Source organism: Acomys russatus, chromosome 1 (assembly GCF_903995435.1).
Source record: "Acomys russatus chromosome 1, mAcoRus1.1, whole genome shotgun sequence".
Lineage (NCBI taxonomy): Eukaryota > Metazoa > Chordata > Mammalia > Rodentia > Muridae > Acomys > Acomys russatus.
In genome coordinates, this window is record NC_067137.1 from 6,607,822 (window position 1) to 6,620,423 (window position 12,602).

Consider the following 12,602-nt stretch of genomic DNA (forward strand, 5'->3'; position numbering starts at 1 on the left):
CTTTCTAAAAACTGCCTTGGCCCAAGAAGGAGGTGCTTCCCAAATCCCTCTCTCAGAGACAGACTTACTGTGTAGCCCAGATTGGCCTCAGCCTTGCAATCTTGTCTTCGCCTCTCAGGTACTGCTACCACAGGCATGCTCCTGTCTCTGCCTCCCAGGAGCTGCTGCTATAGGCATGCACCACCACACCTGACTAAGAAAGGGATGATTTCAAGGTGTTAAGTTTTTCTAACTCATGGGCTTCACTGGCCTGGATTCTTGTTTGCTTTGAGACCTGGGCCCAAGCCTGACCGTGTTCGTAGGGCACGTGTCTAAGAAAGAGGCAGCACAGAATTGGAACGCACGTCCTAAACCCTGTAGGCCTAACCTTGCTCCCGAGGATGCAGCAATGGTAGTGGTAGAGGTGGGACTCAGTTGGCTGGGTGTGAACACTCAATCGCCAGCTGACCCTCGGCAAATGTGCCAAACAGTGCCAGGGCCGACAGCACCCTGAGGACGGTGTAAATCACGTGAAAGATGCCTTCCAATAAGACCTGCTCCGCTATGACTCCTGGTGGCCCTGGGTCAAAGCTTGCGAGTAGAGGGGGCTCTGAGCCCCCTTCCGTAGAGAGCAGACAGAGTTCCAGTAACAATGCAGTCTGCATTTCAGGGTTGAGAAGATAGAGGGGGATCAGCAAGGCTGGGTGACAGGCGACAGTCCTCTAAACCAGTGACCCTCGGCCTTCCTAACCACTGTACCCCTTTAATACAGTTCCTCATGTTGTGGTGACCCCTAACTGTTAAATTAACCCTCAACAGTAAAATTTTTTTCCTTGCTATTTCATAACTGTAATTTTGCCAGTTATGAATCGTAAATAGCTGATATGCAGGATATCTGATATTAGACCCCTGTGAAAGGGTCACTTGACTCCCCCAAAAGGGTCGTGACCCCAGACTGAGAACCACTGCACTGTCCCTGCCCTCAGCTCCTCAGCCTCCTATGTGCAAAATGCAGCTGGCTCTCCTGCTGAAGGGTTATTTGGTGATTAAATGAAAGGCTCTGAAAAGGTCACGGAAAAATCCAGAGGCAAGGTAGAATGTCCTTGGACGGGTCTTCCTGCTCCTCCCTCCTCTAGGGACACAGATGAAGCCTCTGTGTGAGTTCCGAGAGGCTCTCACCTCCCATAGTCTGCTCCCCAGGAAAACCACAGAGACACTGTGAAGGCCCCTTGTGCCTGCTCGCCCATCAGGAAGCCTGGGGTTTGGCTGAGGCCCCAGGAAGCAGGGCCTGGGAGGTGGGCCCACACCTCAAATGCAGCTGGCTCAGTTTGGAGCGGCTTTTGATGTCTGTGGGAGCTTGGGTGATGGGGGGCAGGGGGAGGTCTCAGGTCATTCAGGTGTCCCAGCACAGATGTGGAAGTCAAGACAGGCAGGCAGGCAGCTAGCAGAGCGGCAGCATTTCCGCTGGAGAGCCAAACTAGCATCCCAGCAGCCGCCGGCAGCACCCTCCCTCTCAGGAAAAGCTCTCTGAGCCTTCTGCCAAATTCGTTGCCACTGCTCATTGTTGGAGGATTAAAGCATTTGACAAGGAGGGTGCAGCACTAAGAAAGAGGTGCCCCGCCCTCCCCACCCCCCAACGGTAGGGAGGAGTGTAGAAGAAGCTTGGTACTTTGGGAGCTGTTGGGACAACACTATGTGGGTAGTGGCCTCCAGCAAGCCCAGGTGTGTTCTTGGGGCATGTGGGGGTGGGGATGGGGAGCATGTGACACCACCAAGCCACCCTGACAACTTGGCATTTAAAAATAAAGTTATTTTCTCTTCTAGCTTCTCTCTCTCTCTCTCTCTCTCTCTCTCTCTCTCTCTCTCTCTCTCTCCCTCTTTCTCTCTTTCCCTGTCTCTCAACATAAGCTACCCTGCTCCTGGAGAGGTCTGAGAAGCTGGTTCTTAATCCTTGTTGCACAGTAGAATGCCTTAAGCTGCTTCTGCAACCCCCAAAGCAGAGACATGAGAACCAGGGAGGTGTGTGTGTGTGTGTGTGTGTGTGTGTGTGTGTGTGTGTGTGTGTGTAGGCAATCAGTGTTTCTGAACACTTCTCAGCCTTTCTGAACAGCCTCGACAACCTCCCTGGTGGAGTGGGTATGCAACCGTGTCCACCACTCACCTTGCCAGGGCCTTCCTCCCAGGAAGGCTGTCGGGAGGCCTCCCTGCCTCAGCTCTTCATTAATCTTAGTTGCTTTGTTCTGGGTGCTGCCCCAGGCCCTCTGAGGAGCCATTAGCAATGGGGAGTGTCTGCTTTCTTTAATGCTGGCCAGCTAGAGCTCCTACCAGAGACCTGCAGGCAACCCTGGACTTGCTTGTCACTGTGATTATTTCTGTTTTGAGGCACGCGTGTGTCACCTGCCCACAGTGAAGGGAAAGAACCCTGGCAGTAAGACCCTCCCATGCTCCCCCTGCAGGTCCCCTGGCCTGCCCGAACACTTCCGAGACACAGTCACACTCAACACCTTTTATTCAGACACAGCTATGGAATATAAGACTGGGGGGAAAACCCATTGCTATGGTGAGGGTCAGTGAGGCACCGTGAAATCAATGTCTTCTGTAAAGTCACAGAATGAAGAAGTGGCTGGGCTCCCTTCTCCAACACACAGGATATGTGAGCCATAGAGATGTTCCCAGTGCAGGCAGGACTTGGCAAGATAGGCCACGAATGACGGTCTAGTTGGTTTTGGGTTCTTAGGGGAAAGGTGTGATGGACTGTTAATCGGCTGAGGTGTCAAGGTAAGCGCTGTCAGCTCCCAGAGGCATGGGGGCAAAGCATGTCTAATAGGGGCCTTGCCACCTTTCGGGAGGAGGAGGGGCAAGCTGTAAGGATGAAATCTGGGACATCGGGGAAGAGTGTGCACATACTGTGTACCATGCTTCTCCCATAGGAGTGTAAAGGGCTCATGTTTCACACCAGAGCAGGAAAGTCTATGTATGGAAGGCTGCACTGGCTAGAAGCTAGCAGGCAGACCAGAGGCAGGAAGAGGAGGAGGAGGAGGAGGAGGCAGAGGAAGAGGAGGAGGAGGTGGAGGAGGAGGAGGAGGGTAACGCGGCTCGCCATTTCACTAAGAGTCACGTCTGCTCAGAGCTCAGTTCCATCTGGGGTGTCAAGGAGAAGGGTGTGGGGGCAGCAAAGAAATATTTTCCAAGGGTCACAGTTGGTCCAGGTCCCCTCACTGGATCTCCATGGATACAAGGAATCTGGGGTAGCACCCTGCATTTACATGTATGAATGGAGGGGCAAAAATATTTGTTAACATATGTATGTGTGTATATTCATATTCTGGGCCCCCACATATACACATAAAATAGAGAAAGTGAAATATTCATTTTTAAAATTATTTATTTTAGAAAACACTTACATACACACACACACACACACACACACACACACACACACACACACATACACACACACTCCTCCGGCCCTCTACATAAAATAAAATCAAACGTTTTTTTAAATTGTTATTTATTTATAGTAGGAGGCACTTGGGTATACAAACACACACACACAAACACATAAAATAGAAAAACAAATGAAATATTCATTATTTTATATTTCTACTTACTTACTTTAGGAGGTAAGATCTTCCTATGTTGACCACGCTATCCTGGCACTCCTGGGCTCCAGCAATCCTCCTGCATCAGCCTTCCAAGTACCTGGGACTAGAGGCTCACAGCAGCATGCTGGGCCTTACTTCATCATAGATGGTGCAGGGGAAGAGGAAGGAAGGATTAGCAGTGGGTGTGCCAGGCACCTAACCACACAGGGAGAAAACTGAGGAGCCCCGCCTTCACCATAGGGCACTCTGTCCAGGGGAGGGGGAGGAGCTGGGACGGGGCGTCGGGTGGGGGTGGGGGTGTGTGATGCTATCTACATGGACCTTTTCTATAGAGAAAAGAGAAGACAGGGAGAAATGAGATCTCTTCATTTTTCATTTGCTTGTTTGAGCGTGTTTGTCACCCTCCCGTGTGAAGGTCTGGAGCCACCTTCTGGCTAGGTAACCTTGAGAAAGTGTCTTTATTTCTTTTTTTTCCCCTTTTTTTATTATTAATTTATTCAAATTACATCTCAGTTGTTAGCCCATCCCTTGTGTGTATCCTCCCATTCCTCCCCCCTCCCGCTTCCCCCCTATTCCCCTTCCCTTATGTCTGTGACTGAGGGGGACCCTCCTCCCCCTGTATATGCTCATAGGGTATCGAGTCTCTTCTTGGTGACCTATTATCCTTCCTCTGAGTGCCACCGGGCGTCCCCATCCAAGGGACATGGTCAAATATGGGGCACCAGAGTTTGTGTGAAAGTCAGATCTCCTTCTCCACTTAACAGTGGAGAATGTCCTGTCATCTTTATTTCTTTTAAGGCCGAGTTTTATTATTTTTAAACAAATGGAGACAAATGAGTTAAAATGTGGCATCTGGCTCCAAGCCTGGCCTTACACTGACCCTGTGATCTTGGGCAAGCTGCTTGCTTACCTTCCCCATGACTCGGTTTCTTCTCTGTTAACTTGGACATGTCCCCACTGTCTGCAGTGAATTCTGGGGTCGTGTGACATGTGCATGCCTCAAAATCACCATGCCCCCCAAAACTGCGCCACAAAACCCAGGGGGTTTATGATTACTATAGTCAACCAACTAAGAACACAAAGAAATTACATCAACACAATCAAAGCCATTTACAGAAAACTCAGCTAACATCATGGCCAGTGGTGAAAGATCAGCACCTTTCTTCTCAGGCCGATTCAATTATAAAACAACAAATAAGCTGATTTTAAAATGTACAAATCATTTAAACACAGATTTCTCCACAGATGATGTACAAATAGCCAACACGCAAGAGAAAAGATAATTAGCATCCTTAATCTTTAGAGAAATGCTCACAAGACAGCATCCCACATCCCTCTGGATTCTACCATACAGCAGCAGAAGAAGAAGAAGAGGAAGAAGAAGAAGAAGAAGAAGAAGAAGAAGAAGAAGAAGAAGAAGAAGAAGAAGAAGAAGAAGAAGAAGAAAGACAGAAAGAAAGAAAGGAAAGAAAAGAAATGAAATGAAATGATAAGAACCAGTGTGGTAAGGGAAGAAATTGGAGCCCTTTTGCACTGGCAGTGGGGTTGAAGAATGGTGCAATCACTATGGAAAACAGTTTCGCGGTTCTTTAAAAGGTTCAACATACAATTACCATATAAACCAGCAGTTCCACTTCTGGGCATATGCCAAAAAACTCAAGCAGAATCTGGAAGAGCTATTGACATATTCGTAAGCAGAGCAACAGGGTTCCCAGCAGCCAGGAAGCAGAAGCTATCCCAGTGTCTGTCAGCAAAGGATGGGTAAACAGAATGCAGTGTGTGAGTACCTTTGTTTGTGCTGCTGTCGCGAAAAACTCAGAGCTTGATATTTGCAAAGGCGGAAATTTTAGGTGACACCTGCTTATAAACCCAGAACTTGGTGGGTGGTGATGGAGGTGAGAAGGTTAGGGTTTGGGGCTAGCCTGGGCTACATAGTAAAACCCACACACCCCAATCAAATCGAACCAAACAACAAAACACCACCCCAAAAGAGAACATTCCAGAAATTAGTTTTTCTCTGTTCTTAGAAGCTGGAAGTCCAGACACGGAATTCAGTGTCTGGAGAGGGCTGCTCTCTACTTCAAAAATGGTGCTGCCTTGCTGTGTTGATAGGGCAGAGGGGACTAATGCTGCCCTCTCAGGTAGTGAAAGGGATGTTCTCTCCCCTCCCATCCCCCCTACCCACCCCCACCCACCCCTTCGTAGGAGCAGTAATCTCGTACATGAGGGTAGAGCCCCCGTGGCTTAATCAGTTCCCCAACATGCCATTTCTCAGCACCATTACCTTGGGTTAAATTCTAACGTAAGAATCTTGGGGGACACACATTCAAGCCATAGCAGTACAGAGAACAGTATACTAGCCTTGGGGAAAAAAATGAAAAAAAAAAAAAAAAGTCTGCCAGCCATGGTGGCACACGCCTTTGATCCCAGCACTCAGGAGAGAGAGGCAGGCGGATCACTGTGAGTTCGAGGCCAGCCTGGCTTATATAGTGAATCCAGGACAGCCAAGACTACACAGAGAAACCCTGTGTTGAGAAACCAAAAAATAAAAAGATAGAAGAAAAAAGTAAGCCATATGCAGTGTAGATGAGTCTTGAGGACATTAGGCCAAGCCAAATAAACCTGTGTCCAAAATCCAGTATTGTGGCCGGGTGTGGTGGTGCACGCCTTTGATCCCAGCACTCAGGAGGCAGAGGCAGGTGGATTGCTGTGAGTTCGAGGCCAGCCTGGTCTACGAAGCAAGTCCAGGATAGCCAAGGCTACATAGAGAAACCCTGTCTCAAAAAACAAAAAAACAAAAAAGAAACCAAAACCAAAACCAAACAAACCAAAACAAACAAAATCCTGCATTGTAGACTTGACTTATAGAAGGCATCTAGAGTAATTACAGTCAGAGAGACAGAAAATAGGATGGCAGCTCCTGGGACTTGAGGAGAAAGAGAAGATTTTATTTTATTTTATTTTATTTTATTTTGGGGAGAATACAGTTTCATGAGAAGTTTCAATGAGAACAATTGTGCACAGCGTGGTTTCACACGGTGAACCCACTTAGCTGCTCTGAATCACTCACTAAAACATGGCTTCTTTATGCTATGTGACTTTTTTTTTTATCATTATAGTAATAATTTGAAAGACAACCACGGTGATTATGGCAATAGTAAGGAAAGAGCATAATATTCAAAGAAAAAAAAGACAACAGGTCGTATTAAAAAGGTAGTTTTTGAGGAAAACATACTGAATGTTGAAAATGTATAAATGCTACACTAAATATTTTTTCCTTGGAAGGCTCTGGAGTTGGTCTGTGGGGCAAGAGGTTTGGGCAAAGTTGAGGAAGGACATCTGCATTCTGAGGAAAGTAGACACGGATGTGAGAGGAGAGGTCACATCGCCACTGGAGAAGCCATTAGTGGGTTGCAATGGTAGCTGGATGATGATCTGTTTCTAGAAATGACCCAGGAGATTTGTCCAGAGAGGTGCTTGACTTGTGTTGTAAGAACAACCCAGATCAACTGAGTCAACAATCAAGATCACTCATCACAATGTACAGCTCAAGTCCCTACAGCTCCTCCTGCAAAGCCTGCCAGGCTTTCGGGCTTCGCAGAGCCATCTGTTCACAGTTCCGTGGTGTGGTGAAAAGCAGCCTTAAACAAGGGTGAATGGACCAGTGCTGTGCGTCCCAACGAATCTTTATTTATAAAAGCCGCCCATCCATCAGTCAACAGGCTGTAATTTGCCAATCACCGGCACAGTTTTTCTCACGCGGAAAGTCACAGGAGAGCAATGTGAGATTTATTTTATACTCAAATTACTCCCTAGTGTCTGGATGAGTGGGAACAGAGTCGTGTTTCCAAGCATGAGTTGGGGCAGTATTGAGTGAAGCCGTTGCCTGTTGTGGGGCTGGGGCGATGAATGACAGCATGAGGTCGCAGGTCCACAGCCCACAGACGTCAGCATGAGGTCGCAGGTCCACAGCCCACAGACGTCGGGAATCATTGGCTCTGCTCCAGGCTGCTGTTGGGAATTCTTCACCTGAGTTCTGTAAAGCCCTGGAACACTGTTGGAAATGACTAGTTTGTTCGAAATGGATGCCTTCATTCTTTTAGGCTTGTAACAAAAGCGGGAAGAAGGTTCAGAGACCACCCATCCCTCTGCTGTGCACTGCTCCTGTGCCAACCCCCTCACCACGGCTGCCCACACTGGCATGTGACGGTCGCTCAAAGTTCACAGACCACCTTCTGGGCACTGTATTGTTCTGGACACCCTGGCAACCATTGCTCTTTCCACAGCCCCGACAGTCTTGCATCTCTCCATACTCTTGCAGTCCTAGGGCATATGGCCTTTTTGGGATGGCTCCTGTCACTTAGAGCCCAACCCTTCCTGAATAAAAGAGCCCTTCATTGCCCTGTTTAGAAAAACAGAGCAGGGGATGGTGGGAAGGCTCAGTGGGTGAAGGAGCTTGCTGTGAAGGCCTGGTCACCTGACTTTGACCCCTGGAGCTTGTGTGACAGTGGAAGGAGAGAGCTGACTCCACAAAGTTTGTCCCCTGACTGCCACACTCATGCTTGTGTATACAAATCCCCCAACAGACATCACGTGTGTGTGGCGCACACACACCCACACTCATACCACACAATAAATACAACTTTTAAAAAAGGGATAAAATACACGTAGTATAAATTTTACCATTTTAACTAAAGCACACAGCGTGGCATGACCAGTTGGCACACTTATAGTGCTGTGCTGCCTTCCTAACTGTCTAACTCAGAAATATTCTCATCATCTGGAAAGTGAGCTCATTCCAGGAGTCAGTCCCATGCCTCCCTCTCTCAGCATCTGGCACATGCTTAGAACACACTACACACCACACACACATACACACATACACACACACAAACACACACATACACACACAAACACACACATACACATGTACACACATACAAACACACACACATACACAAACACACATACACAAACACACATACACACACGTACATACACACAAACATACACAAACACACATACACACACGCACGCACACACACACATGCACATGTACACGCGCACACACACGTACACGCACACGCGCCCTATGTTGCTTACAGTCAAAGAATCTTGTATTCACTGTTTGAGTAGGTTCAATCTTGGTCATATTTTTAAGTGACTTTTGTGCAGGCTTAGGTGTTCCGTGTGCTTGGTCACGGCTGTCCCTCTGAAGTGCCTTCCAGAATGCTGTGATTCAGCAGAGCGATGAGTTGTTGAGCCTGTAGAAGGGGCAGGGAGGAGAGGCATACATTTGTTATTAATGAGGCGGATAGTCTTCATCACGGGCACCTTCCAAAGCAACAAGCAAGCGCCCTGTGGGACAGGAAAGGAAGAGACAGATAGATGAAGCTGTCTTAGGTTTGGTTCCTGGGACATGTTTAAAAAGACGGCCTGTCACATTGCAAGCAAGGCAACCAGAGGCGGGGCAGATTGTGAAATCCCTTGGAATAAACAGTGAAAAATTTCAAACTAATGAGAAGTTGGCGGGACTGGCTTGATGTCATGAGGGACTGTTTTAAAGCATCGGGCCTCAGTTTGACAATGGTATCATCTCTCTCAGTGGTGTGTAAGTCACCACGCATCTCACCGGCACCCACCCTTACAGCGTTACGACAGTAGGCTTCCTGGGTCAGCTTATGTCCATCCACTTGTCTGCTTCCCCTCTGGACTGTTGATGCTTATTTCTTGTTTTTAATGGGCGACGGTAGCTTCAGCTTATGTAATAGAATGCTCAAAATAATAATTGGTGCAACAAAATGGAGGTTGATTATACCCCTGATAAAGAGCATGTGGGAGCAAACACCCCAGAGATGGGGGTAGGGCAGTCATTGGTTCTAGTTCTCTGGCATCTAAACATGGCATTCACCTTTAGCCCCCAAAGTCGCTTCCACTCTAGGCATCATGTTAGTACAAAGGGAAGTAGAGAAGGAAAAATTGCATGGATACTTCTCAGAAGTCATAAATAGCCCTGTTGGTACCCTGCTGGCCAGGACTTATTGCAGCGAGTCTAGATAAAAAGTACAGGTTTTGACCAGGTGCAGAGGTGCACGCCTTTGATCACAGCACTTGGGGAGGCAGAGGCAGGCGGATCACTGTCAGTTCGAGGTCAGCCTGGTCTTCGAAGCGAGTCCAGGATAGTCAAGGCTACACAGAGAAACCCTGTCTCAAAAAACCAACAAAACAAAACAGCAAAACAAATTATTCGAAAGGAAAGGAAGAAGTACAGCTTCTGTCTAGACGTCATGTGGGAAGACCCAAGGGTCCAGTCACTGGGGAGGAAGGGGAGAACGGATGTTGAGCGACAAGTACCACAATTATTAAGCTTCACGGTGACAATTGAAGTGCATCCTGGACCTCAGAGGGTCTGTTCCACAGCTGCAGTAGAGCACTCACAAGTGGAGCAGGGCTGTGAGCTGTGCTGTGTAAGATGAGTCCGATTTGAATGAGAAGAAAGACATTTACGAGGGAGCAGGCACTGTGTCATCCGTCTGTAACCCCAGCACTTAGGAACCTGCATGAAGAATCATGGGTCCAGGGCCAGTCTGGGCCACACAGTAAGTCCCAACAACAAAGCAGACAAGGGCATTTGAGGCAGAGGATGACCAAGCAAAGTTCCTGATGCAGGAGGGCTGGCTATAAGGGAGGTAGGCTTGAGATCTGGTAAAGTTGTCTCGGTCAGTCAGGGGGAGTGCGCCCAGAGAAAAGGGCCAAACAGACAGCCTGCTGGGTGGGGGGGAGGTTCATGTGGGGGTGAGGGTGGAAGGGCTCATGCTGGGGGGTCTCATGCTGAGGGGTCTCATGCTTGGGGGGGTGCTCATGTTGGAGGGTCTCATGCTGGGGGGACTCAGGCTGGGGGAGCTCAGGCTGAGGGGCTCAGGCTAGGGGTTCTCAGGCTGGGGGAACTCAGGCTGGGGGAGCTCAAGGTGGGGGAGCTCAGGGTGGGGGAGCTCAGGCTGGGGGAGCTCTGACTGGGGGGCTCTGGCTAGGGGTGTCTCAGGCTGGGAGTCTCAGACTGAGGGGCTCAGGCTGGGGGGCTCTGGCTGGGGGGGCTCTCTGTGGTACTGACTGAATGCTCACTGTGGACTCACCCTCTGAGTTTGTACTTCCTGTGCACTGTACACCATGCCCGCCATGAGTATGTGGTGAGGGTTCCACAGAACGAAGCGAGAGGAAGCCCTGGTAAGCGATCAGCATCAGCACCACACACTTGGCGCGTTTGAAACATGGTTGAGCATCTGCTGTCAGGACACAGGCTGAGGATAGGAATGGAAGGCAAGAAGTGTGTGCTGCTTCAGTCCTTCTCCAGGTGAGTTGCCACTCACCTGTCCGCTCGGGTGGGAGGGGACGCTGTGGAATGGACAGGCAAGGCAAGTTCAGACAAAGGGATAGGAGTCTTTAGTGGGACACAGCCAAGATGCACAGGTGTTCCCAGGATGAACGACTGGACAGGTCGAATGGGGGAAGGGCAGTCCTGAGAAGGGCAGGCCTTGCCTCTCCTCCCTCCCTCCCTCCCTCCCCCCATCCCTCCCTCCCTCCTTCCCTCCCTCCCTCTCTCCCTCCCTCCCTCCTCCTTCCCTCCCTCTCAAGTGACATAGGTTCTGAGCTGTCATGGGGAACATGGCTGGGGCTGCTCAGCATCGTCTCTGCAATTGCTCTTTGTAAATCAAGATGGCGAAGACAGAGGCTAGAGCAGAAATGCCCCTTGCAGTCAGCTGGTCCCACCCTCACGGGGGCACCAAGAGGAGCAAAATCCCCAACACAAGGCTGCACAGGCGACTTGACTTGCCAGTGTCTTGGGCCTTCTTTGACTGAGCTTTTGAGGTGTTTTTTTCTCAGTGGCACTCACAACAGCCCTGGGGTGGTGAGTGCCTTGGGCGGCCGCTTGAGGTGGGGACTAGAACTAGGAGAAAGGTCTAGACTTTCTTTCTCTGCTGTGTAACCTGGCAGCTTGCCTTCCACAGACTGGTCAAGATGGCTGCTGGCTTTCCCTCCTTTCAGCCCCAAACAGCTATTGCTGGATCAGGAGCATCACCTCAGGAGCTCTTGTGATCTTCCTGACCCAGCTGGTCCCATTCCTGACTAAGACATTCTTTTTTTTTTTTTTCCCCCTGGCGAGAGTTTGGTTTTCCACGGGTCACTCTTTTTAATTTATGTCCTCTTCTCACCCGCTGTCCCAAGCCACCATCAGTTCCTGATACCCGACTCCTCAGACAGGCTCAGTGTACCCATGCTCTATGTAGAGAAAACTTAGAGAAACTTCACACGGAGAGACCAATAAAGGGTTTTGCTGCCAGGCGGTGGTGGTTCACACCTTTAATCCCAGCAATTGGGAGGCAGAGGCAGGTGGATCTCTGTGAGTTCGAGGCGAGTCCAGGACAGCCAAGACTACACAGAGAAACCCTGTCTTGAAAAATTAAAAAAAAAAAAAAACGGCTTTGTTCTCTCTCTCTCTCTCTCTCTCTCTCTCTCTCTCTCTCTCTCTCTCTCTCTCTCTCTCTCTCTCTCTCCACTCTCAGAGTCCTCAGAATTCTACTGACTGAATCTCACAAACCACGCCTCTCTCTCACACCTCACTATGGAGCCCAGGCTGGCATGGAATCCCAATCCCTTTGCTAATTCCTGAATACTGGGATCCCAGACCTCATGAACCACCTTACCTAGGTCTCCTCTCTCCTCATCCCCCACTCTCCTTCCCCCCCCCACTCTCCTCCCCCCACTCTCCCTCTCCCTCACTCTCTCTGTATATTTCATTTTTGTTACATAGTTGAAGTTAAACCTGTATGACTCTCTTACTTGCCTTACTCCCTTAAGATAAGCTGCTCCCATGATATTACAACGCTTCTTCTTTTCCAGGCTGCACACACGCTGTCACATGGCTATGTCACAGTCTACATATGCATCTCTCAGGGCCACCTTCACATGGTGGCTTTTCCTGGGGGGTTTTCTAGGCTGCCCAACTGCCTGTGAGATCCC

The 12,602-nt window shown here is 49.3% G+C and overlaps 1 pseudogene; it reads right to left on the bottom strand.

Moving 5' to 3' along the window:
- Positions 1-410: 410 nt before the first annotated feature.
- Positions 411-12,602, bottom strand: part of LOC127195501 (high mobility group protein B1-like) — a 37,088-nt pseudogene continuing 24,896 nt past the window's right edge.